This window comes from Crassostrea angulata, chromosome 6 (assembly GCF_025612915.1).
Source record: "Crassostrea angulata isolate pt1a10 chromosome 6, ASM2561291v2, whole genome shotgun sequence".
In the NCBI taxonomy this organism is placed as follows: domain Eukaryota; kingdom Metazoa; phylum Mollusca; class Bivalvia; order Ostreida; family Ostreidae; genus Magallana; species Magallana angulata.
The window spans coordinates 19,717,726-19,745,594 of NC_069116.1; the positions used below are offsets into that span (position 1 = coordinate 19,717,726).

General features: G+C 32.1%; 1 pseudogene; it reads right to left on the minus strand.

Annotated features, from left to right (window-relative positions):
* Window positions 1-878: 878 nt before the first annotated feature.
* LOC128186797 (uncharacterized) overlaps window positions 879-27,869 on the minus strand; it is a 42,331-nt pseudogene continuing 15,340 nt past the window's right edge.

Consider the following 27,869-nt stretch of genomic DNA (forward strand, 5'->3'; position numbering starts at 1 on the left):
AAGTTTTCGTACTTAAAAAAACCATTCAAATAAAATGCATCCGCGAAGCGATATGTCAACAGCTTTTCCAATATTACGAATCGTGTATCTGCTATTTCTTTTTGTTTTCCCCGACTTTTGAGACATTTGTTTTGCCTTGTCAGAGGTCGGCAAGATTTTGCCAATTTATATCGGACTTTGTACCAGTCACAATTTTTTCCCACTTAGAGCTGTTTCATAAGATACTTTATAAGGTCCATAAACTTGTCATCGTTATTACTAAATATAAGCTCAATTTTTAAATCATATAAGCTTCAATTTTCTCAACCTGTTTCTCAAATATTTTTATAACAGGTGTCAACGACTGGCTCTATTAAAATGTCTATAAGTTTTAATCTATGTAAAGCTGAAGGCTCATGTTTATACCGTTTGAAAGGTATTGGATTGAGCTATATCAAAAGAATACCATCATCCACGAAATTGTGCATAGCGTTATTGCGCTGTGCTACAATAAATGTTACATAACGAAAAGCCCTCCTACTATGGACGATAAGAAACCAAGAATATCCAACTAGATTGGAAAGAAAATATTATTTGCTTTATGAATGGACATGACAGGAAAAAATTGTCTTGTAGTCAATTTCCTATTCATGCAATATTCACATTTATACAATTACTTTAAATATTAGTAATTATGATGTTGCAATCTAGCATATCAATGTTCAAAAAATGTATTTGAACATATTTGCGTTTTCTTGACTGAAGCATACAATTTAAATGATATTCCTTAATACAAATTAAGTTTCACTAAAATTTTGACGTGAAAAGTAGATATCAATTTAATGAAACGCCTACGGGTTGAAAAATACATTCCGATAAAGTATACCAGAAAAATTTTCTTAGGCAGAAACAATTTTGGTCTTTATAAAAGTATTTGCTTCATGAAACATTCCTCTTGACAAAGGAACAGCAAACTGGTAAAGTTTATCGCGTTGGTCATCAGGTCGTATCGGTTCCAATTTTTTTGGAAGATCGACCAAGTTTTGTTCCATTCCATCATTAACGTATGAATCAAAGGGATTGCGATCATTTCATGTTTCATTTCCACAGTGTCGCTATCATTCGGTATGTAGGGGGCTTATTTTGGTAGGTAATATTCTATGGTGTTTTTGTGTTGACTGGAATATATCGCATTAGGTACGACTGTTTTCATTTCGTCCTCTCTCTTATCGAAATGCGTTACACACATGATATAGAAAGTGAACAAAACATTTCTTTATCACAATGGTAAAGTTTTGTAAAATGTTCTGTCAGTTGCTGAAACGGTTGATTACAAAATGCTTTTGTACCAAAGACAACAGGTGACGATGAAATCATAAGTGTCTGGAAAGGTGTTCCCGAAAAAGCAGATCTATTTTCGATCACCTCCAAAAAATCATCGAATGGCATATAGTCCTGTTTCATACTAGATCTTTCTTTCTGCACTATATATATGAGTAATGCTTCCGACTGTGAAATATCATCCAATTCAACAATTGCATTATATTCTTGCAAAATAAGTAAGTGATTCGACGACAATTCATCAATCACATGTTCATGGATACCGAGCAACACTTTAATATTTTTGTCAAGTCTAAGGATCGAGTGCATGATATAGTGAAATTTGTCGATCTTTTCATGAGAAAACACGTGACAACCGACTGATTCAAACAAATTATCATAACAGATTATAATTTTGATGTCGAATACACTGTTTAAGAAAGATTCGTCCATGAATTCCTCAATCTATACAATTTCCCATCCGTCATTATTGTATTTTATAGCAACGCACTTCAATGCTGTCGTTTTACCGCAACCAATGCACCCCTGCGAATGTGTTCGGAATGTTTTCTTAATCGTTGCTAAGTATATAATAAATCCAGAGGTGCTCGAATGAAAGTTCACGAGACTTCACTGAGATTTGTTCAGTTGCTGTGAAATTTCTAGCAGAAGCATATGTGTTCGAAAAATCTTCTCAAAAAACCGTAAGTAGCGGTCGTTTTTCCTATCATATCCTTCTTTGATTTATGTTAAAACATGAAAATCTTTTAAGATCTAAGTTTTATTTCACTATCTAGCGGTTATTTAAATAAAACGATGATATTCAGAACAGAGTTATCGTTCGTGTTAAACCACGTGTAGAGTGGTTGAAAATATAAACATCGGGTCGCTAAATAAAATCATAGCCGTGTTTGATACTTGTTGTGTGCAATACCTTGTTTTTGTTGTGTTTTTTTTTAAATAATGGTTGTCTGTTTTTCATAAAAACATAGCTTATCAAGCCAATTTCAAGGAAAACTGCATAAAATTGTACTTTATGTCTGTTTCACTATTGATGCTATTACTAAGATCAGGCGCGGATCGAAAATAAACCCAAAGGGGGGAGGGGGGGCGTTACTAAGCATGTTAATTGTTGCAAAAGCAGACAAAAACTATTTTTTGTATTTTCACATTTATTTCTAGAGCTCTTTTCCTCGACTAATAAATGAAGATAAAGATTAAAATCAATAAACCTCTAGATTTTATATTTGACTACAAGTACCTAGATTCTCTGAAGTAGACCATAAACACGAGGTACGATTTTTACTGCGAAACTGAAAGGGTCAAATAAAACCACGTGGTCTAAAATATAATTGACAATAACATTCGCAGGGGTGCAATGGTCCGCGACATGTTACAATTTTCTTTTATTTAAGTGTTTCTAGAATATTTCCAATGGCACGTGCCCAACGACATTGTTCGATTTAAGCCTTTTATCTGTAAACTATTATTTATAAATTTAAACATTTTACTGACCTGTGTATAGTAAATGGGTCGATGACGCCCATCCTTTGATAATTTTGTTCTAGGTTGTAATGCTTATGTTATTGGAAAGTAAACTTAATGTTATAGAGCATAACTGCTTTGTCAATAGTCAATTTAGCAATTTCTATCAATAGATTATTAACTTTGCAATAGTAAATTTCAAAAATATGTTGAACAAATTGCATTACATAATTCAAAAAATGGTTTTGATCGTATTAATTTGTAATCCTGTTTCAGCTTGATTTTTTTAACTTTGATATTTTTAAGTATTTTTATTTTTTTTTTTGATACTTACAATTTATTTTCCTCTCGTGATCAAAATCGATAATATCACGTGAATCAATTTCCTTTTTCACTCAATTCCATCATTCGATAATCTGGTCAGCCTCTTCCATCTTAAACATTTTATTATCCAAGTACTCGTTCACCAAGATTCTTATTCTTTCAATGTCTGCTCCCAAAGAAAGGTCTTCATCTGTTGGTTTGTAGCCCCAGCCCCGATCCGGACATGTTATTCCACAAAAGTTTGACAGAAGTGTGTATACAGTATCCAAATCAAACGTAGTCCAATCTACGGTACCTGAATTCATCATTCTATCATAGGTTTCCATGAAATGAAGCTTTAACGAGTCGCATTGAGTGACCATGTAAAATAAAATGTTCCTAATTTTACTTAGTTTAACTAGTTCTAATTTCATATATCCTCCTAACATTGATATTTTTGTGTACACAGTTCCTCTAATTTACTGTCTGGAAAAAAAATGTAAAAAGAATTAAACATTTCGTTTAAATACAATTCGTTTCAGAAAATCAAATTGAAATATGTTTGTCTTTAAATCGTTATTTTTTACTACAGTTATTCGAACATAGCATTCGTGTCATTATAATAATGTAACTATATAGATTTGATTATACCTCGGTTCGAGTGATTAGGCGACACCTTAGTATTTTCTGTCGAGTCTACAAAAATCAAGTAAAGCAGAAATTATAAATCATTACAAAGTAAGTATTCTTTTGTGAAGGAAATAATAAAAGGTCACCTTGAAATATGCTTTATATATACCTTTTACAAAAGTTATATCATAAATGCATAAATGTAATACGTTTACAAACACTGATAAAGAATTTCTATAGTTTTATTACAGTAAAGTTAATTGGGTTTTCCCCAAAAAGGAAGAAAAAAGATATATATTTTTCGTATAAATGAACCTTAAACTATTTTAAAGGCGTATTATTATACTCTGTAGCCAATTAGAGCAGTGAAGAAAAATTGGAAAAATTTTCTTGACCTGATATCATTTGTCAGTTTTAAAAGAATCAGTTCACAATCACGTCCAAAACAAAAACAAAAAAATTAAAAAATGATTATTTTATCCAACAATTGTTGAAAAGTTTTAGTCTGTTTTGGAAAAAAAAGAGAGCTAGCAGGGTCGTTTGAATTTTTAATTGGACAATGTACAAATAAAATAATACAAAACATTTTATATCAACAAATTCAAAGGATTTTAAAGATAAAACGTAACATATGGTAAAATAAACGACAATTTGCAAGAAGCAGCTTGACTCATCGTCACCGTGTTTAAGTCCCTATGAGTATCTATTGTAAAAGCTGAGTGTGTACCTGTATTTGATAGGAGTATCGGCTCCTTTGCTATCCTGTTTTCCAAGTCTTAAAAACAAACAAAAAGATAAACACTTTAAATAATAGAAATAGAAAATTATAATATTCAGCAAAGTTAAGTCTCATAATTTTTTATTTAAAGTGTGTATCCTGAAGAAAGTAGATATTATGATTCTTATCGTTAAGGTAATTTAGCACATCACCCCTTTTTTTGTATTCGCCAAGGCCTTGACAATTGACAGTCAATATATTCAAGAAATCATAGCTTGTCTTATCCATTATCAAACTTGAAAAACAGGGTATTCATCGCCAAAGAAAAAAAAGATTGAGGTATAGAAAAAAACCCACCTGTGATGCAAATGGTAATTTTTAATTGTTGAAGTTGAGATTGAAAACAAAGATTTCCTTTTATTTAATGTATATGGACCAAACACAGATCAAACTGATTTTTATATTAACTTAAGAAATGAAATTGAAAAGTTGTACATTAATCAGCATATAATACTAGCAGGAGACTTTAATGTTGTTTTGAACCAAGAACTAGATACCATGAATTACAAAAAACTAAATAACCCCCAAAACCAATGCGAACTTACTAAGATAATTGATATCTTAGATTTGGAAGATAGTTTTCGTATTTCTCACCCAGAGCTTAAAAGGTATACTTGGCGTAAAAAAAAAAATCCTGTAAAACAGGCAAGGTTAGACTACTTCTTGACTTCCAATTCCTTATCACCCTATATCCATAACATTAAATTTTAAAATAGTTATAGATCAGATCACTGCCCAGTTGTCCTTTATTGCAGACTTGCTGAACTTAAAAGGGGAAGAGGTTTTTGGAAATTTGATAACTCTTTGCTAACAGATATTGAATATGTACAATTATTAAACAGAAAATAACTGCCATTAAAAAGCAATACGCAGCTTTAGTTTATAATGTTGAAAATATTGAAAGTATAAGTAATGCAGATATCTTTTTCAGAATAAAAGACCACATATTTTTAGACACTTTACTAATGGAAATAAGAGGAAAAACAATATCATATGCAACATTTAAAAACAAACTCCAAAATGAAACTGAAAAAAAGTTAGAGAATGAAATTAAATTATTAGAACAAAATGCTGACAATGAATCAATAAAACTAATTGAGGAAAAACAAACTGAACTCATAAATATAAGAAACCACAAACTTAGAGGAAATTAAATAAGGTCAAGAGTTAAATGGATAGAATAGGGAGAGAAACCATCAAAATATTTTTGTAATTTTGAATCACAAAACTTTATTAGTAAACAATTAACTAAACTAGAAAGAGAAAATGGCCAAATTATATACAATCAGATGATATCTAAAATGAAACAAAAATGTTTTATGAGAACTTGTATAAGAAGAAAAGACAATTAGAAAATGAAACTAGACACGATCTCGTTGCGAGCAACGAGGAGGTCTTCCGTCTGATTTTAGAATTTAAGATACATTTTCGATCTTGATTTTGCTATTTAACAGCTAAACATGATTTAGAATAGAAAAACGGGGTCTACATTCTAAGGGCCAGATACTATTTTGTTTCAGGTATAAGAGCTTTGTTCAACTAGTGTTTAGAAATTCGTCACCGTTCTTGAGATATCTGAGAAAAAAAAGTTTTAGGGATCAGTCCCTTACCTCCTTATTGGAGCCGCTGAACCAAATTTTGAAGGTTGCATTTTGTAAAGTACATCATTTTGAGCATCTTTTCTTCTACACTGCATTTCAAAATATTTTCATTTTTGAGATATAGCTGGTTTATGGACTCATGACCCCTAAAAGATCCTTATTCCATAACACATGAATACATCATTACATTACTTGGATACAGAACTGTAAGATAAACATATTTGCTTCTATATATATATATATTTTTTTTATATCAAATAAAAGGTCATTTAAATCTCAACACATTTTGTTCAACAACTGTTTAGAAATTCGTTACCGTTTTTGAGAGATATGGAAAAGAACGTTGAAGGGGCTGATCCTTTAACTCCTTATAGGGGCCATTTAACGAAATTTTGAAAATTGCATATTATTTAGTACACCATTCTAAGTATCTTTTCTTCTTTACTGCATTTCAAAATATTTTTCCTTTCTGAGATATTGTTGATCAAATTTCTATAATTTTGGCCCCTAAAACCCCGTTATTATGTAACACATAATAAAATCATTACATTACTTGGATACATAATTGTAAGATAAACATATTTGCTTCTATAACCGTTAACAACATATCCCTCAGTAAAGGGCTACAGATAAAAGACTTTAGAGCCCTTTGGACCCCTAATTTTAGGGGCCAGCCCCTTTTTCTTGATATCAAATAAAAGGTCATTTAAATCTGAACACATTTTGTTCAACAACTGTTTAGAAATTCGTTACCGTTCTTGAGATATATGGGAAAGAACATTTTAGGGGCCGATCCCTAAACTCCTTATAGGGGCCGTTTAACGAAATTTTGAAAGTTGTATATGATTTAATACATCATTCTGAGCATCTTTTCTTCTATATTGCATTTCAAAATATTTTTCCTTTCTGAGATATATGTGATCAAAATTCTGAACTTTTGGCCCCTAAAAACCCCTAATTACGTAACACATGATAAAATCATTACATTGCTTGGATACATAACTGTGAGATAAACATATTTGTTTCTATAACCGTTCACAAAATATCCCTCAGTAAAGGGCTACAAATAAAAGACTTTAGAGCCCTTTGGACCCCTAATTTTAGGGGCCAGCCCCTTTTTCTTGATATCAAATAAAAGGTCATTTAAATCTGAACACATTTTGTTCAACAACTGTTTAGAAATTCGTTACCGTTCTTGAGATATATGGGAAAGAACATTTTAGGGGCCGATCCCTAAACTCCTTATAGGGGCCGTTTAACGAAATTTTGAAAATTGTATATGATTTAATACATCATTCTGAGCATCTTTTCTTCTATACTGCATTTCAAAATATTTTTCCTTTCTGAGATATATGTGATCAAAATTCTGGACTTTTGGCCCCTAAAAACCCTAATTACGTAACACATGATAAAATCATTACATTGCTTGGATACATAACTGTGAGATAAACATATTTGTTTCTATAACCGTTCACAAAATATCCCTCAGTAAAGGGCTACAGATGAAAGACTTTAGAGCCCTTTGGACCCCTAATTTTAGGGGCAAGCCCCTTTTTCTCGATATCAAATGAAAGGTCTTGTAAATATAAACTTTTTTTGCATTACATGTGTTAACAAAATATTTTTCAGAAAATAGATAAACCAAGAAAACCATGAAAAATTACGACGTTCTTTTAGTCTCAATTTTCGGGACCAGGCGAGCTTTAACGCCTTTTGAGTATGACAAATTTGAATGCCAAATTGCACATCTACAATCTCTTGTCTACAATCCCTGAAAGTTTGAACTCAATATCTTTTACCGTTTAGGAGGAGATCCCTGGACAAGCCGACCCTCTGAAAATCACTAAAACGTCATTTTCTCAAGAACGGAAATGACGTCATCAAAATAAAAAAAATGTGTATTAAGTTCGGACTAATATCAATTAGATCTGAAAGTTTCATGAAAATCGGTTCAGCCATTTCCGAGAAATCGCCTGCACAAATTTTGTAAGAAAAAAATAATAATAACTAGAGCAAAGCTCGTTGCAAAGCAACGAGTGGGTCTTCCGTTGATGTCTAAAGTAAAGCTGGAAGTTCCAGTAAGTAGCAGAGCTTTTAAACCGATAACAAGAGTACCTAAAATGAAGAGATGAAAAAAAATCGAATTATTCCTGGTACGACTTAACAAAATACGAATGATTTTAAGTACGACTTAACAAAAACCTTACCGATTTCCTGAACGACTTAACGAAAAAATCCGAATGTGTTCAAGTACGAATTAACAATTATTTTTGGTACGAGTTAATTTAACTATTAACTTTATGCTATTTTTTAAACCGAAAAAGTGGAATCGAAATTTCCGGAAAAATCAATTTTTAAACCCCAATATCTCTGTAATGCGTCATCCAATTAAAAAATGGTTTTCAGTGATAGATTCAGCTTATTAAGCTCTACAAAACACATATACGTATTTTATTTGATCAAAAATTTCAAATTTTCGAAAAATTTGATTTACTTCCGGTTTCGACCGGAAGAGACGGATTTTCATTTCCAGCCTTATTACAGAGGCAAATTGATAAATATATAAGCTCGAAAAATTTCTACTTTCTATCTTGAAGCGTTTTTGAGAAAAGCCGCGGACAAAATGACTTTTTGAAATTTTTAAAAATGACGTAACGTAAAAGCGGAAGTGATGTTACTAAAGAAACGTTAACATCTTTGAGGCATTATAATTGCACATTATCTCTAAAAGTTTCAGAAAAATCGATTAAAAACTTTTTGAGTTATGAAGCCGAAAAGGAGTCAGAAAAAAAAAGAAAAAGTATAATAATAGAAAGAAACCGAAGAATAACAAGAGGGTCTTCCGTTGAAAACGGAAGACCCTAACTAGACACGATCTCGTTGCGAGCAACGAGGAGGTCTTCCGTCCGATTTTTAGAAGAAAATATGACATCATCGTCTTTGATTTTCGACAACAAAACATGATATGGAAAAAGGAGTGAAGTACTAATGCTTTAATGTATCGCTTTTTATAAGTTCTATTACTTTGCTTTTTAAAATACTTGCGTTTATTCCAATTAAGATTGAAAAGATTAAACTTGTTTACATCTAAAAACCCTAATTGGGTAACGCAAGAGCAAATCATTATATTGTTAGGATATATAAAAGTATTATACCTAATCTAGCTTTAATAACCTTTCACAAGATGGCTCCCATTACAAGGCTTTTGATAAATTCTTTAAGAGCCCTTTGATCCCCTAATTTAAGGGGCCAGCCCCTTTTTCTTGAAATCGAATGAAAGGACATTTAGTTCTGAAAACATTTTGTCAACAAGTGTTTAAAAATTCGTTACCGTTCTGGAGATATATGAGAAAGAAGGTTTTTGGGGCCGATTCCTTATCTCCTTATAGGGGCCGTTTAACGAAAATTTGAAGGTTGCATATTGTTAAGAGCATCATTTTGAACAACTTTTTTTATGTATTGCATTTCAAAGTATTTTTTCTTTCTGAGATATGGGTGATCGAAATTTTCGACTTTTGGCCCCTAAAAACCCTTAATTACGTAACACATAATAAAATCATTACATTTCTTGGATACATAACTGTGAGATAAACATATTTGCTTCTATAACCTTTCACTATATCTCTCTCATTAAAGGGCTACATATTAAAGAATTTAGAGCCATTTGGTTCCCTTATTTGAGGGGCCAGCCCCTTTTTCTTGATATTAAATGAAAGGTCATTTAATTCTTAACAAATTTTGTTCAACAAGTGTTTAGAAAACAGATACCGTTCTGGAAATATATGAGAAATAAGGTTTTAGGGGGCCGATCCCTTATCTCCTTATAGGGGCCGTTTAACGAAATTTTGGAGGTTGCATATTATAAAGAACATTAATTTGAACAACTTTTCTTCTGTATTGCATTACAAAATATTTTTCCTTTCCGAGATATGGGTGATCGAAATTTTGGACTTTTGGCCCCTAAAAACCCTTAATTACGTAACACATAACAAAATCTTTACATTGCTTGGATACATAACTTTGAGGTAAACATATTTGCTTCTATAAGCTTTCACAAAATATCTCTCAGTAAAGGGCTTCAGATTAAAGACTTTAGAGCCCTTTGGTTCCCTTTTTTGAGGAACCAGCCCCTTTTTCTTGATATTAAATGAAAGGTCATTTAATTCTTAACAAATTTTGTTCAACAAGTGTTTAGAAAATCGTTACCGTTCTAGAGATAAATGAGAAAGAAGGTTTTAGGGGCCGATCCCTTATCTCCTTATAGGGGCCGTTTAACGAAATTTTGATGGTTGCATATTGTTAAAAACATTAATTTGAACAACTTTTCTTCTGTATTGCATTACAAAATATTTTTCCTTTTTGAGATATGGGTGATCGAAATTTTGGACTTTTAGCCCCTAAAAACCCTTAATTACGTAACATATAATAAAATCATGACATTGCTTGGACACAAAACTGTAAGATAAACATATTTGCTTCTATAACCATTCACAAAATATCTCTCAGTAAAGGGATACAGATTAAAGACTTTAGAGCCCTTCTGTCCCCTAATTTGAGGGGCCAGCCCCTTTTTCATGATTTCAAATAAAAGGTCCTGTAAATATTAACTAGAAAAATTATGATGTTTTTTTAAACTCAGTTTTCAGGTCCAGGCGAGCTTCGACGCCTTTTTAATCAGACAAATTTGATTGACATCATACACATCTACAATCTTTTGTCTACAATCCCTGAAAATTTGAATTCAATATCTTTTATACTTTAGGAGAAGTTGCATGGACAAACTAAGCCTCCAAAAATCGCTCTTACGTTAAAATATCGGAAACGGAAATGACGTCATCAATATAAAAAATTTCCAATAAGGTTCAGATCAATATCTATCAGATCTAAAAGTTTCACGAAAATCGGCCGAGCCATTGCCGAGAACTCGCGCGGACAAAATTTGTAAGAAAAAAAAAGAAAAATAACTAGACACGATCTCGTTGCGAGCAACGAGGAGGTCTTCCGTGTGTTTTAGAACATGAAATACATGTACGACATTGGTTTTGCTATTTAACGGCTAAACGTGATTTAAAATATAAGACAAAGGTCTACATTCTAAGGGCCAGATACTATTTTGTTTTAGATGTATGAGCTTTGGTTGAAAACATTTAGATCTCTAATTCGAGGGGCAGCCTCTTTTTCCTCGTATCAAATGAAAAGTCATTTACTTTTAAAGATAGTTTGTTCAACAAGTGTATAGAAATTTGTTACCATTCTTGAGATATCTCAGAAAGAGCGTTTAAGGGGCCGATCCCTTATCTCCTTATAGGGGTCGTTTAACGAAATTTTGAAGAATCCATATTGTTTAGTAGATCATTTTGAGTATCTTCTCTTCTATACTGCATTTCAAAATATTTTTCCTTTCTGAGATATCGGTGATCAAAGTTTTGAATTTTGAACTCTTAAAAACCTTAATTACGTATCACATTATAAAATCATGACACTGCTTGGATACATAACTGTATGATAAACATATTTGCTTCTATATTCTTTCACAAAATATATCTCAGTAAAGGGGCTATAGATGAAAGACTTGAGAGCCCTTTGGTCCCCTAATTTGAGGGGCCAGCCCCTTTGTCTTGATATCAAATAAAAGGTCTTATAAATTTAAAAAAAAAAATTAACATTATATGTTTTAACAAAATATTATTCAGAAAAAAGATAAACAAAGAAAACCAGAAAAAATTATGATATTTGTTTAATCTCAATATTTAGGTCAAGGCGAGCTTCGGCGCTTTTTGCGATCGAAATGTTTTTAAACCTTCATGCACAATTTCAATCTTCCGTCTACCATCACTGAAAATTTCAAGTGTATATCTGCTATAGTTTAAAAGGAGTACTGCCGACAAAATACCTCTCTGAAAATCGACAAAACGACTATATCTCAAAACCTGAAGTTACGTCATCATTAAAAAAAATTTGCAATGCGCTTCACATCGTCATCTATAAGATCGACAAGTTTCATAAAAATCAATTGAGTAGTTTTCGAGATCTTGCGTGCACAAAATTGGTAAGAAAAAAAAATAATAATATAGAAGAATAGGGAAAAAGGAACAAAGCAATAACAATAATGTTTTCCGTTGGAAACGGAAGAACTTAATAATAAGAAAAGTGAAAAAGAAACAATAGAATAATAGAAGGGTCTTCCGCTGAAGACGGAAGACCCTAATAAGTATAGAATGTTTTTGTCTAAATCTTAATGTACGAGTGTTTTCAACTTGTACTTCAGTCCAACAACCCCTTTATTTTGAATATCTTAGTTAGACAGTCAAAAAAAAATGGAGAGAAGGAAATAGACAGAAAGAACAAATCTTGGCTCCGGCGAGATTCGAACACACAGCCTTTGCAGGTGTCATAACAGTATTTCATCGTAGACTGGTCCTCTGTCTCTATCATAAGAAATATATATCGCGCATATCAGACAGGCATTGCCAGTCTATATTTCATCATCGAAGGTTCACGTCAAAACATGGCTGACGCGAAATAATTCCCGATTTTCTCTTTGAATTTGGGGCGTTTCCGCCCGGGACAGGAGCTGAATTTTTGTATGAGATGAAAAACAACGTGTAAGATGTCTCACTACTCAGGTTTGGTAACAGTGCGAGGTCATTTGAAATATTAATGCGTGTTTGTGTGTGGAGGGGGATGAAAAGGACCGAGCTTGATTTTCGTCGTAAATAAATCGAAAGTAGAATTTTGAGGTGTGGATTTCGGATTCGGTTAACGACAATTAGGGGAAGTCCTAAAACAATGACTGATGCATTTTACACATGTATTTCAGAGTAGAGATTTTGTTGTGTCGTTTACTATTATGTTTGACTGTTTTATACATGTATCAACAGGATTGATAAAATTCTTATAAATGTAGAAATAACGAAATCAGTAACACGTAAATTTATTCATAAAAAAATTGATGACTGTAATTTCCACAGTTCTAACATTCATAAGTAGTTCACACGCTATCGTAGATACAGACTAAACGGAAAACAAGAAATATACATGCAACAGAAATATTACGCGGCTGCTTACATCCCTTGCATTGTGTAAATTTTAAGTCCCCATACAGGCTATACTCGCGGCTTGATATCGGAAATTTCTTCTTAATTGTTCAACCCGCTGCAAATTTGGCAGAAAAACAGAATGAGGTCCGAGGTACATTTAAACAAAATTTCATGAGGATTGAGTGAAGGGCTCGGGAGTTAGAATTTTTTTCTACAGTACATGTCAAACACGAAAATTAAAACTCAAATGCCAAAAAGTTCATTACTCTGTTAATAATGAACGAATTGGTCTGGTAATTAGTACGGTAATCTAGAATGGTACTAAGTTGAAATTAAAGGTCCGAGATCAAAGATCAAGTAAAATCGGGCCAGAAAAACTAAATGATTTTATGAAGGGTGGGGGGGGGGGGTGGTCGGTGACTTCTATATTAAATGGAACATACTAAATTCCCAATATCACTAGAGTTTGAGATACATGCTTGACCTTTATTTTGCTATTTACCAGCTAAACATGATTTGGAAATAGAATGAAAAATCCTTTAATCTTAAACAGACTCTTTTCTTCAATTTCTATATCCTCTTTTTCTTTTACAAATAAATCATAAATGTATTGGACTTCTCGCCCTTGTTTTGTTTCTGATATATGTATAAGAGCTTTGATTGAAACATTTAGATCCCTCTTATCATTTAATTTGAGGGGCTAGCCCCTTTTTCTTGATATCAATGAAAGGTCCCTTAATATTAAACACATTTTGTTCAACAAGCGTTTAGAAATTTGTTACTGTTTTTGAGATATTAGGGAAAGAGTGTTTTAGGGGCCGACCCTTTATCTCCTTATAAGGACCATTAAACGAAACTTTGGTGGTTAAATATTATTACGAATATTATTCTGAGTATCTTCTCTTCTATGATGCATTTCAAAATATTTCTCCTTTTTAAGAAATAAATGATCAAAATATTGGACTTCTAGCCCCTTTAAAATCCAAATTATGTAACATATCAGAAAACTTTTAACAAATATAGGTAGATAACTGGAAGATAAACATGTTTGCTTCTATAATACATTACAAAATATTTTTCATTCAAGAGATATAGATAAAAGACTTTAGACCCCTCTTGGCCCCTAATATGAGGGGTCAGCCCCTTTTGCTTGGTGTCGGTTGAGAGATCTTTTATAGATAAATTTTTGATGCTCTACATGTGTTAGCAAAATATTGATTAGAAGAAAGATATTCGTGATCAAATCTCAAATTTCGTAAAAATTGTCAAAAAAATTTCACATCAACATTTTCAGTTCCGGGCGAGCTTCAAGGATGATGACTTCTGGTCAAATCTAAAACAAGCAAGCAAATCTACCATAACCACTCTATCTTGCATATAAATTTCAAGTCCCTAACTATAACAGTTTTTGAGGAGATGCGTGGACAATATCATGTTCCAAAATACATGAAAAAGGGAGATAATTCAGAAACGGAAGTGAATTTTCAGACAGGAAGTAAGATGCAAAGAGATATTTACCTAAGACATCATCCCTGTAAAAATCATTAAAATCGATTGAGAAATGGCTGAGAAATTAAGGGTGACTACCAAGAAAAAAAATAATAATATAGAAGAATGAGAACGCGTAGAAAAACAGTAAGGTCTTCCGCTGAAGACGGAAGACCTTAATAATAAAGGACTTTTTTTGTCTAAATCTTAAAGGAAGAGTGTTTTTCAACTTGTACTTCAGTCCAACAACCCCTTTATTTTAAATATCTTAGTTAGAAAGTTAAAAAAAAAAATTGAGAGAAGGAAATAGAGAGAAAGAACAAATCTTGGCTCCACACAGCCTTTGCAGGTGTCATAACAGTATTTCATCAAAGGTTCGCGTCAAAACATGGCTGACGCGAAATAATTCCCGATTTTCTCTTTGAATTTGGGGCGTTTCCGCCCGGGACAGGAGCTGAATTTTTGTATGAGATGAAAAACAACGTGTAAGATGTCTCACTACTCAGGTTTGGTAACAGTGCGAGGTCATTTGAAATTTGTGTCTGGAGGGGGATGAAAAGGACCGAGCTTGATTTTCGTCGTAAATAAATCGAAAGTAGAATTTTGAGGTGTGGATTTCGGATTCGGTTAACGACAATTAGGGGAAGTCCTAAAACAATGACTGATGCATTTTACACATGTATTTCAGAGTAGAGATTTTTTTGTGTCGTTTACTATTATGTTTGACTGTTTTATACATGTATCAACAGGATTGATAAAATTCTTATAAATGTAGAAATAACGAAATCAGTAACACGTAAATTTATTCATAAAAAAATTGATGACTGTAATTTCCACAGTTCTAACATTCATAAGTAGTTCACACGCTATCGTAGATACAGACTAAACGGAAAACAAGAAATATACATGCAACAGAAATATTACGCGGCTGCTTACATCCCTTGCATTGTGTAAATTTTAAGTCCCCATACAGGCTATACTCGCGGCTTGATATCGGAAATTTCTTCTTAATTGTTCAACCCGCTGCAAATTTGGCAGAAAAACAGAATGAGGTCCGAGGTACATTTAAACAAAATTTCATGAGGATTGAGTGAAGGGCTCGGGAGTTAGAATTTTTTTCTACAGTACATGTCAAACACGAAAATTAAAACTCAAATGCCAAAAAGTTCATTACTCTGTTAATAATGAACGAATTGGTCTGGTAATTAGTACGGTAATCTAGAATGGTACTAAGTTGAAATTAAAGGTCCGAGATCAAAGATCAAGTAAAATCGGGCCAGAAAAACTAAATGATTTTATGAAGGGTGGGGGGGGGGGGGGTGGTCGGTGACTTCTATATTAAATGGAACATACTAAATTCCCAATATCACTAGAGTTTGAGATACATGCTTGACCTTTATTTTGCTATTTACCAGCTAAACATGATTTGGAAATAGAATGAAAAATCCTTTAATCTTAAACAGACTCTTTTCTTCAATTTCTATATCCTCTTTTTCTTTTACAAATAAATCATAAATGTATTGGACTTCTCGCCCTTGTTTTGTTTCTGATATATGTATAAGAGCTTTGATTGAAACATTTAGATCCCTCTTATCATTTAATTTGAGGGGCTAGCCCCTTTTTTCTTGATATCAATGAAAGGTCCCTTAATATTAAACACATTTTGTTCAACAAGCGTTTAGAAATTTGTTACTGTTTTTGAGATATTAGGGAAAGAGTGTTTTAGGGGCCGACCCTTTATCTCCTTATAAGGACCATTAAACGAAACTTTGGTGGTTAAATATTATTACGAATATTATTCTGAGTATCTTCTCTTCTATGATGCATTTCAAAATATTTCTCCTTTTTAAGAAATAAATGATCAAAATATTGGACTTCTAGCCCCTTTAAAATCCAAATTATGTAACATATCAGAAAACTTTTAACAAATATAAGTAGATAACTGGAAGATAAACATTTTTGCTTCTATAATACATTACAAAATATTTTTCATTCAAGAGATATAGATAAAAGACTTTAGACCCCTCTTGGCCCCTAATATGAGGGGTCAGCCCCTTTTGCTTGGTGTCGGTTGAGAGATCTTTTATAGATAAATTTTTGATGCTCTACATGTGTTAGCAAAATATTGATTAGAAGAAAGATATTCGTGATCAAATCTCAAATTTCGTAAAAATTGTCAAAAAAATTTCACATCAACATTTTCAGTTCCGGGCGAGCTTCAAGGATGATGACTTCTGGTCAAATCTAAAACAAGCAAGCAAATCTACCATAACCACTCTATCTTGCATATAAATTTCAAGTCCCTAACTATAACAGTTTTTGAGGAGATGCGTGGACAATATCATGTTCCAAAATACATGAAAAAGGGAGATAATTCAGAAACGGAAGTGAATTTTCAGACAGGAAGTAAGATGCAAAGAGATATTTACCTAAGACATCATCCCTGTAAAAATCATTAAAATCGATTGAGAAATGGCTGAGAAATTAAGGGTGACTACCAAGAAAAAAAATAATAATATAGAAGAATGAGAACGCGTAGAAAAACAGTAAGGTCTTCCGCTGAAGACGGAAGACCTTAATAATAAAGGACTTTTTTTTGTCTAAATCTTAAAGGAAGAGTGTTTTTCAACTTGTACTTCAGTCCAACAACCCCTTTATTTTAAATATCTTAGTTAGAAAGTTAAAAAAAAAATTGAGAGAAGGAAATAGAGAGAAAGAACAAATCTTGGCTCCACACAGCCTTTGCAGGTGTCATAACAGTATTTCATCAAAGGTTCGCGTCAAAACATGGCTGACGCGAAATAATTCCCGATTTTCTCTTTGAATTTGGGGCGTTTCCGCCCGGGACAGGAGCTGAATTTTTGTATGAGATGAAAAACAACGTGTAAGATGTCTCACTACTCAGGTTTGGTAACAGTGCGAGGTCATTTGAAATATTAATGCGTGTTTGTGTCTGGAGGGGGATGAAAAGGACCGAGCTTGATTTTCGTCGTAAATAAATCGAAAGTAGAATTTTGAGGTGTGGATTTCGGATTCGGTTAACGACAATTAGGGGAAGTCCTAAAACAATGACTGATGCATTTTACACATGTATTTCAGAGTAGAGATTTTTTTGTGTCGTTTACTATTATGTTTGACTGTTTTATACATGTATCAACAGGATTGATAAAATTCTTATAAATGTAGAAATAACGAAATCAGTAACACGTAAATTTATTCATAAAAAAAATTGATGACTGTAATTTCCACAGTTCTAACATTCATAAGTAGTTCACACGCTATCGTAGATACAGACTAAACGGAAAACAAGAAATATACATGCAACAGAAATATTACGCGGCTGCTTACATCCCTTGCACTGTGTAAATTTTAAGTCCCCATACAGGCTATACTCGCGGCTTGATATCGGAAATTTCTTCTTAATTGTTCAACCCGCTGCAAATTTGGCAGAAAAACAGAATGAGGTCCGAGGTACATTTAAACAAAATTTCATGAGGATTGAGTGAAGGGCTCGGGAGTTAGAATTTTTTTCTACAGTACATGTCAAACACGAAAATTAAAACTCAAATGCCAAAAAGTTCATTACTCTGTTAATAATGAACGAATTGGTCTGGTAATTAGTACGGTAATCTAGAATGGTACTAAGTTGAAATTAAAGGTCCGAGATCAAAGATCAAGTAAAATCGGGCCAGAAAAACTAAATGATTTTATGAAGGGTGGGGGGGGGGGTGGTCGGTGACTTCTATATTAAATGGAACATACTAAATTCCCAATATCACTAGAGTTTGAGATACATGCTTGACCTTTATTTTGCTATTTACCAGCTAAACATGATTTGGAAATAGAATGAAAAATCCTTTAATCTTAAACAGACTCTTTTCTTCAATTTCTATATCCTCTTTTTCTTTTACAAATAAATCATAAATGTATTGGACTTCTCGCCCTTGTTTTGTTTCTGATATATGTATAAGAGCTTTGATTGAAACATTTAGATCCCTCTTATCATTTAATTTGAGGGGCTAGCCCCTTTTTCTTGATATCAACGAAAGGTCCCTTAATATTAAACACATTTTGTTCAACAAGCGTTTAGAAATTTGTTACTGTTTTTGAGATATTAGGGAAAGAGTGTTTTAGGGGCCGACCCTTTATCTCCTTATAAGGACCATTAAACGAAACTTTGGTGGTTAAATATTATTACGAATATTATTCTGAGTATCTTCTCTTCTATGATGCATTTCAAAATATTTCTCCTTTTTAAGAAATAAATGATCAAAATATTGGACTTCTAGCCCCTTTAAAATCCAAATTATGTAACATATCAGAAAACTTTTAACAAATATAGGTAGATAACTGGAAGATAAACATTTTTGCTTCATAATACATTACAAAATATTTTTCATTCAAGAGATATAGATAAAAGACTTTAGACCCCTCTTGACCCCTAATATGAGGGGTCAGCCCCTTTTGCTTGGTGTCGGTTGAGAGATCTTTTATAGATAAATTTTTGATGCTCTACATGTGTTAGCAAAATATTGATTAGAAGAAAGATATTCGTGATCAAATCTCAAATTTCGTAAAAATTGTCAAAAAAATTTCACATCAACATTTTCAGTTCCGGGCGAGCTTCAAGGATGATGACTTCTGGTCAAATCTAAAACAAGCAAGCAAATCTACCATAACCACTCTATCTTGCATATAAATTTCAAGTCCCTAACTATAACAGTTTTTGAGGAGATGCGTGGACAATATCATGTTCCAAAATACATGAAAAAGGGAGATAATTCAGAAACGGAAGTGAATTTTCAGACAGGAAGTAAGATGCAAAGAGATATTCACCTAAGACATACAATTATATTATGCTTATTGATTTTGAAAAAGCATTTGATTCAGTGTCTTGGAAATTCATTTTTGAAATTTTAGAGTATTTTAATTTTGGTAAATCAATAAAAAAATGGATAGAAGTTTTCTACAATGTAACTTCATGCATTATACAAAATGGCATAATATCTGAATATTTCCAACCAGAGAGAGGATGTAGACAAGGGGATCCCATTTCTCCATATTTATTTATACTCTGTGCTGAAATTCTTGGTATCTTAATTCGAAATAATAAAAATATAAAGGGCATAAATATAGATGGGGAAGAATATAGATATCGCAGTATGCAGATAACACTTCATTAATCACAGACGGCTCTCCAAAATCTCTTGATGGAATTTTCCAAACACTAGACATATATGCAAATGTGTCTGGACCAGGCTTGGGGCGAATTACATTGTAAAGTAATGCATTACATTACCATTAGTTCATGAATTAGGGCATTAAATTACCATTACCATTACTTAACTTTCTTGAAGTAATGCATTACATTACCATTACATGTAAAATTATTTCAAATGGATTATAATACTGGAAGTAATTTTTAAGCTTCAAGAGATCATGGTTGGACACTGCATTCTTTTTAGTGCATTCATTTTTGCTTTTAAGGTGTATGTCTGTACTCCATTCCAATAGAAGGGTGGTGATTGGGGTTTTTAGCGCCTCTTAAAACAATAGATTGTTTTGATACTTAGATTATCCTGGGGGCACTGTGTGTTATTGACACATTCTTTACAGTAAAGAATTCATTGAATGTTCAACTAATTGGAGTACATTTTTTTATGATTTAAAATTCTTAATAACAACACTCTTAAAATGTTATGAAATTTTGTTGATATAGCCAGTTATATTGACAATTTAAGAATGGATTTTTAACATTTTTAATTTTTTTGTAACATGCTTAATCTTAGAACTAAAATATTTTTATCTCAAGAATTATTTTTCTTCTTCAAAACAATCTTTATCAAATATAATTTCAGTTATTCAATTCATCACAATTTTACAAATGAACATGCATAGAAAAGCATAGTAATGCAAAGTAATGCCATGTAATGCCAGCATTACACTAGATTTTGGAAAGTAATGCATTACATTACCATTACTTGTAATGCTAAATTTATGGCATTACACATTACTAGCATTACTCTGAAAATATGTAATGCATTGCAATGCATTACCATTACATTTAGCATTACCCCAAGCCTGGTCTGGACTAATGATAAACTTTAGTAAAACAAAAATAATATGGATAGGATGTAAAAAAAAATTCTCAAAATAAGTTTATCACTCTAGATGGAGATTTACTGAATTTCACATAAGATATATTCTTTTGGGTATACGTTTTTCAGTAAATCTGGAAGAGATGATAGATAAAAATTATATATCAGTAATGGAAAAGATTGATAAACTCTTAACCAGATGGAATTCTAGAAATCTTACACCGATAGGCAAAATAACAGTTATTAAAACACTTATAGTCCCAAAAATTAATCATTTAATTTTAACACTACCAAACCCAACATTAGAATTTATTAGAAGTTTTGAAAGAAAACTTTTCAAATTTATTTGGAACGAAAAGCCAGACAAAATTAAGAGAAGCACTCTTATTCAAGGATATGAGAATGCCGGATTAAAAATGATAGCACTTAAATCAAGTTGGATTAGAAGGCTTATATTTTCAAATTCAAAATGGACAAACTTGTTTAAAACTAATTTTGGACATAATATGCAAACATTGATGAAATTTGGTATTGGTTTTACTAATATGATTATGAAAAATTCAAACAATAGATTTTGGAAAGATGTATTGCAATGTTGGAGAACAATTATTGATGTGCAAAAAGGAAATTGTGATAGACTGTTTAATGAACACATATGGTATAACCCAGATATTAAAATCGACAATCAATCAGTTTTCTTTAAGGATTTATTTAACTTAGGTTTTATATATATAGGGGATATGTATGAAAATGACAATAAGATGTTTAGTTATAATCAGTTGAAAAAGAGATTCAACTTATAAACAAATTGTGTTCAATATCTCGGTCTATCACAAGCATTACAAAATTATGTGAAAGTATAAAATATACCGTTAACTAAGAATTGTAATATTGGTTACCCAAATACAGTAGAAATATTTTGTAGATCTAAGAAGGGTTGTAGTGACATGTACAACCTCTTGATATCAAAGAAAAGAACTTATCCAAAATCGAAAAAAAAATGATTGTCAGAAATCAAATTAACTCAAAAACAATGGAGGAAAATTTATAGTCTGCCCTTTAAAGGGGCATGGTCACGATTTCGGTCAAAAATTATTTTTCCGATTTTAATATTTAGAATGCTTCAGAAAGGCATTTCTAATATGCAACCGAAATTTGAGTCTCATTTGTTGAGTTATAAGCAAGTTACAGATCTTGAAATTCTTCGCTATGTAAACAACGCGTTTGTTTACATTTTGAACGTTGAAGTAAAAAATTCATTTTTAAACCTAAAACGAATGTGTTAAACGTTAGGGATTGGATAGCTATGCTTAAAAAAAATAAAACGATAAACAAATAAGCTGGAGAAAGATTTTTTACTGGAATATGGAACCTAAGTAAACAAAAACAGGGCACGAGCCTTGTTTACATGACAAAGAAATGTAAGCCCTGTATCTTGCTTATAACTCTACGAATGACTCTCAAATTTAATTTGATAATCAGAAATTCATTTCAAAGGCATTGTAAATAATAAAAACATAAAAATAAAAGTTGACCAAAATCGTGACCATGCCCCTTTAAGTTCACAAAGGATTTGGCTTCAATACCAACTAATACATAGGATCTTGCCAATCAATTATCATTTACATAGAGTAGGGATAGTAAATTCTCCACTGTGTTACTTTTGTCAACATACCCCTGAGACAATAGAACATATTTTTGTTGACTGTTATTTTGCGAAAGAACTTTGGATTGATTTGGAGAAATGGATGACAGATATTTTTGGTTTACAAACAAATTTTGACAAATATTCAATCTTTTTTGAAAAATTTGATAATAGAGATATTCATTGGTTGGAAAATTAATCATTCTTTTCACAAAACAATGTACTCTGCAAACTAAAATGAAAACATCAAGGCTAAATGTAAAAAGCATTAAGAAATCTATAACCAGAAGACTGTTTATTGAAAAACTTTTGCTTCCGAAAAACTGTAATTATTATCTGTTTGATATTTATTGGAAAGATATATTTCACCGTCTGGAACATTCATCACCATCTATATTCTCTCAATAATGTCCCTGTTTCTTCTTCTTTTTTTGTTTTGCTCTGTATCTTTGAATTTTTCCTTTCTTTTTTTTTTTCTTAAAAGAAAACCATTTTTCACATATATTTATATACTACAACTTGTTCAAATTATATTGTAACTATTCTGAGAAGTATTACATATATGTACATATACTTTATATCAAAATATTGAATATATCTATCAAACAAATACTATGAATGTATATGTATACATTGCAACACACACACACACACACACACACACACACACACACACACACACACACACACACACACACACACACATATATATATATATTTATATATATATATATGTGCAATACTTATACTATGGTATGTAAATATGTGAAAATTCAATAAAAAAAATAAAATAATTTTTTGATGGAAGATTCATTAGTTTATAGAGGGGTGGGGTGAATGTATAGCGATGAATAAATTATATATAACACCAATGTATATTTTAAGTGCAGTTTTTTTTGCACATATGATTTGAGTAAATGCTCTTCAACAGATGAGAAATTGCAAACATTTTATAAGATGTATTTAAATTTAGAAATCAACACTTATTGTGGGCCTACCTTATTATGTGTAAACATAATTTGACCAAGTAAAATTTACACAATTATAGGATGCCAACATTTCATTTCATTAATTTTTGTCTCAGAGATCATTCGACAACATATATATGATGAAAATACTGGATAAAGCGGAAACCATTTACCTGCACGATTTCTTTTGGTATATGGTATTTATAAAAGAGAGATCGAACTTACATTAGCGCAATTTCCATTTTCTGAGAAATAATAAGATTCAGAGAAAAATTCACATCTATAAGTGAATATTTTTTGTGTTGATACCATGCCGATGAGATACAATTCATTTTCACAGCTGTTATCTCATATCTGAAAGTTAACAATCTCAAGATTGATGGAAAAAGCGTTGCCAGATAGTCTGGAAGCTACATGTAATTTGCTTGGCATAAACTCGTGTGATGTTATAAAACCTTAAAGTCCAGGGACCAACCAAATGTTCAAGAGACTTCAATTCTTCCTAACAGAAAAACAGGGAGAAGGTTTAGAAAAATTATGACAACGGCATAACACTGTAACCATGACTGAGCCTCTGATCAGTAACAACAACAATACAATATACAATAAAATATTTAAATACAATAATTACAAATATACAAAAAAAAGTCGGCAACATACGACGCAAGACGGTCCTTAGGCTCTAATCCTCCTGTCTCCGCCCATCACCATGCTACCCTGAATCATTGTCCATTGTGTCCACCGTGTCCAACAGTTCACCACTTGACCTGCTCCAGGTAATCAACTTCCGGAAACTCTTCCGATCGTCCACCATAGGCCGTCAGTCACTATCACCTCTCAGGCCAATACACAGAGCCTCATCCATGCATAGAATGTGACTAACGCCGGGAACCTTTAATTATAATGCTTACATAAGTAATGTATTACAATGTATTAATGACCCTAACCGGTCTCCGTATAATACATTTAAACAGAGTAAACTCTCGACACTTAGATATATGTTTTCACACCGTAACAAACGGTACAGGTAGTTAAACTACACTATATACTAAATATATAAACAAAACACGAAACTATTAGACTATAATGCACAAATATTGTGATATATACGTGGCATACACGTGGCACTGTTAAACATACAATGCTAAGGTAACATTCACGTGACAACTCTTGTCCGCTATTTATACGAGGGTCAATCAAAAACTACGAAGACGATGTGGCTGTCTATCATATATTTTTCCAGAAAGTCATACTTAACAGTTTAATCTGTGCACCAACACCTATGTTATTGATATGCGAAGTTTTAGTCCATTTGATGAAACGGTACTTTTGCTACCCCTTTTTAAAAACAACATGTTTTGTCACCACAGCGCACGGTAACGTTCAAAACATGACGTCAAGATTATATATGCACAGTTTAAAGATATATCCATCTTTATATCACGCTTAGTCTCTTTTGCCTTTCTCCTTACAATTTAAAATTGCACTGAACCACTCAACATCTTATTTGCACACATTTGTTCGAGAATCATTAGTTAGTTCTTCAAAGTTTTCATTTTCTAACCCTGTATCTACTAGTTTACAGTAAGGATTACCCTGAACGTTGGTTGAGGTTAATTATTTTTTTACCAAATATTTACAGATATTCTACTCTCTTTCAGATTGTTTTATATTCAAAATACAATTACCACAACCCCCACAACATTTATTACAGTGAAACACAAACTTGAAAATAATTGTTGACTTATTTTTTGCACCATTGGGCATTTTCACAGCTTGTGTCGGCTTTTACCTCGGTTAAATTCATTTTGTTTGTACCTGGCGTTGCGCCGTGACGTCCGGCGACGTCGATGTTTTTAGTCAATTCTAAAGAGGACTATATGTCTTTAGATACTAATATCTGTTCGACTTATTATTTTACGGCATTCCAAAAGAAACAGGTGAAGTAACCCATGATATTATTGTAAAATTTCTTCATGAGAAACTAAGCATTTCATTAGAATCAGCAGAGTCGATCCTGATTGAAAACTCGCACAGAGTACAAAAGAATCCTAAAAGCACCTACAAACCAGATGCACCAGAGGCTGTTATAGTGAAATTTGTCCGCATAGAGGACCGAAATATGATCTTAAACCTAGCAAGATTCAAAACCTTACCAAAGGGCTACGCTGTTCGAACAGATCTACCGGTGCATTTGAAGAAGAAGAGGGGGGAATTGGCTCGAAAGGCATATGAACTCAGGAAATCGGGAAGGAAGACCAGAATCCGTGAAACAAAAGATGATGTTATTCTGGAATATCGTCCAAGAGATGGAAAAGAATGGCTCACATACAAGGCTTCTGTTTAGTTACGCAAAACGTGATAATTTTGTGATGTAATATTCCGGTGTTCATGGATGTGAGTAGAGAATACCAAATAATTTAAGAGAAGAAATCTTTTGCAAGTGCGTTATTCATTACAACGATGTATACTCTTTGTCCTGTGCCTCAAAGTATGAATTTACAGATGTAATATTCCGGTGTTCATGGATGTGATATGTAGTATGAAACAAGACATAGGGACTTACATTTGTTTTTTCCTGTGCCCCGAAGTATGATTGTTTAAAATAATGGTTACAGGTATACATTTTGATATGTAGTAATGACGCATAGGGACTTACACTTGTGTTTTTTTCTGTCCCCCGTGTAAGAGTTTATATAAGCAATTACACAGTTTACAAGTCCCAAGGTATTGGTTATTAAACTAAGATTTACAGGTATTCTCTTTGATATGTAGTATAATGTAACTAAACATAGGGACTTACACTTGTTATTATTTTTTTCTGTGCCCTGAAGTATGTTTAAAATAAAGGTGACATACCCTTTGATATGTAGTAACGACGCATGGGGACTTACATTTGTTTTTTTTTTGTTTTTTTTTTGTTTTTTTCTGTCCCCCTGTGTATGAGTTTATATAAGTAATTACATGGTTTTCTCATTTCAATGTATTTAAGATAAGGTTTACTATCTTAATTAGAATTTCATAACATACTTTAAACTAGCGAGACCCAAATCTGTACATTATATAGTTTTTCATGACATGTTTTGTTACATTACCATACAGGAAGTAATTGTCTTTTTTGACGCATGTGTGAAAGGGTTGAGTGAATGTATCATGCATAGGTGCTTACTTGCAATACAGTTTACAATTTATCAATGACTAAGTGTAAAATAGCTTCTGTAAACTGCAGAGGGTTACATGATCCCATGAAAAGAAAAGATGTTCTTAACTATTTGAGAAGTCATAAATCATCCATCTATTGTTTACAAGACACTCACTGTACGGAATTAGATAAAAACTCAGTTTATGCTCAATGGGGTAATGAGATGCTGATAAGCCCGGGTAAATCGGATGCAAGAGGAACATTAACCTTATTTAATAACACAAATGAAATAAATATTTTAAAAGTTTTTAGCAATAATGAAGGAAATTTCATTATATCAAATATAATGATAGATAACAAGTACTCAATTACGCTAGTCAATTTATACGGGCCCAATAGGGATAATCCTAATTTTTATTCTGAGTTGAGTGATAAAATAAATGACTTTTTTGATACTGACTTTATAATTATGTGTGGGGATTGGAATGTTGTGCAAGATTACCAATTAGATTGTTTTAATTATCTAAGAGAAAATAATCCAAAAAATAAAATTGAAATAGAAAAACTAAAATCAAAGTTCAATCTAGTAGATCCCTGGAGAATCAAAAACCCAAATGTTAGAAAATATACATGGAGTAGAAAAAATCCTGTAAAGCAAGCTCGACTTGACTTTTTCCTTGTGTCAGAGGAACTCCTATGAATTATTGATAATGTACACATACTACCCGGTTATAGGACTGACCATTCTATTATTGAATTAGACATCACTATAAATGACTTTAAAAGGGGAAAGGGATTCAGGCGTTTTAATAATTCACTACTCAAGAATAAAGACTTTGTAACAAATGTTAAAAAAATTATTAAAGAAACTGATAATGAATACCGTATTAATGAATCAACACTGGAAATTCCAGACAACTTATTTTTAGATGTTTTATTGATGAAAATAAGGGATATGGCAATACAAATGTCGTCAAAATTAACACGAGAAAGGAGAGAACATAAAGTAAATATTAGTAATAATTTAAAAATTTTACATGATATGTATTCTGATAACCATTTGCCACTATATTTAGATATGATAAACGACCTTGAGAGAGATCTGGAAGAAATAAGAAAATATGAACTAAAGGGGCTTTTGCTAAGAAGTCATTGTACGTGGATAGAAGATGGAGAAAAACCTACAAAATATTTTTGTGCTTTAGAAAAACGAAATTATGTTAACAAAAATATTAGCAAATTGGATATCGAGGGTAAACATATAAATAAACAAGAAGAAATATTACAAGAAGTAAAAAAGTTTTATAAACAACTGTATGCAAATAAAGATCAAGATCTTGATGATGTAAACCTAAAAGATTTACTACAAAAAGTAGAGGTCCCTAAAATAAA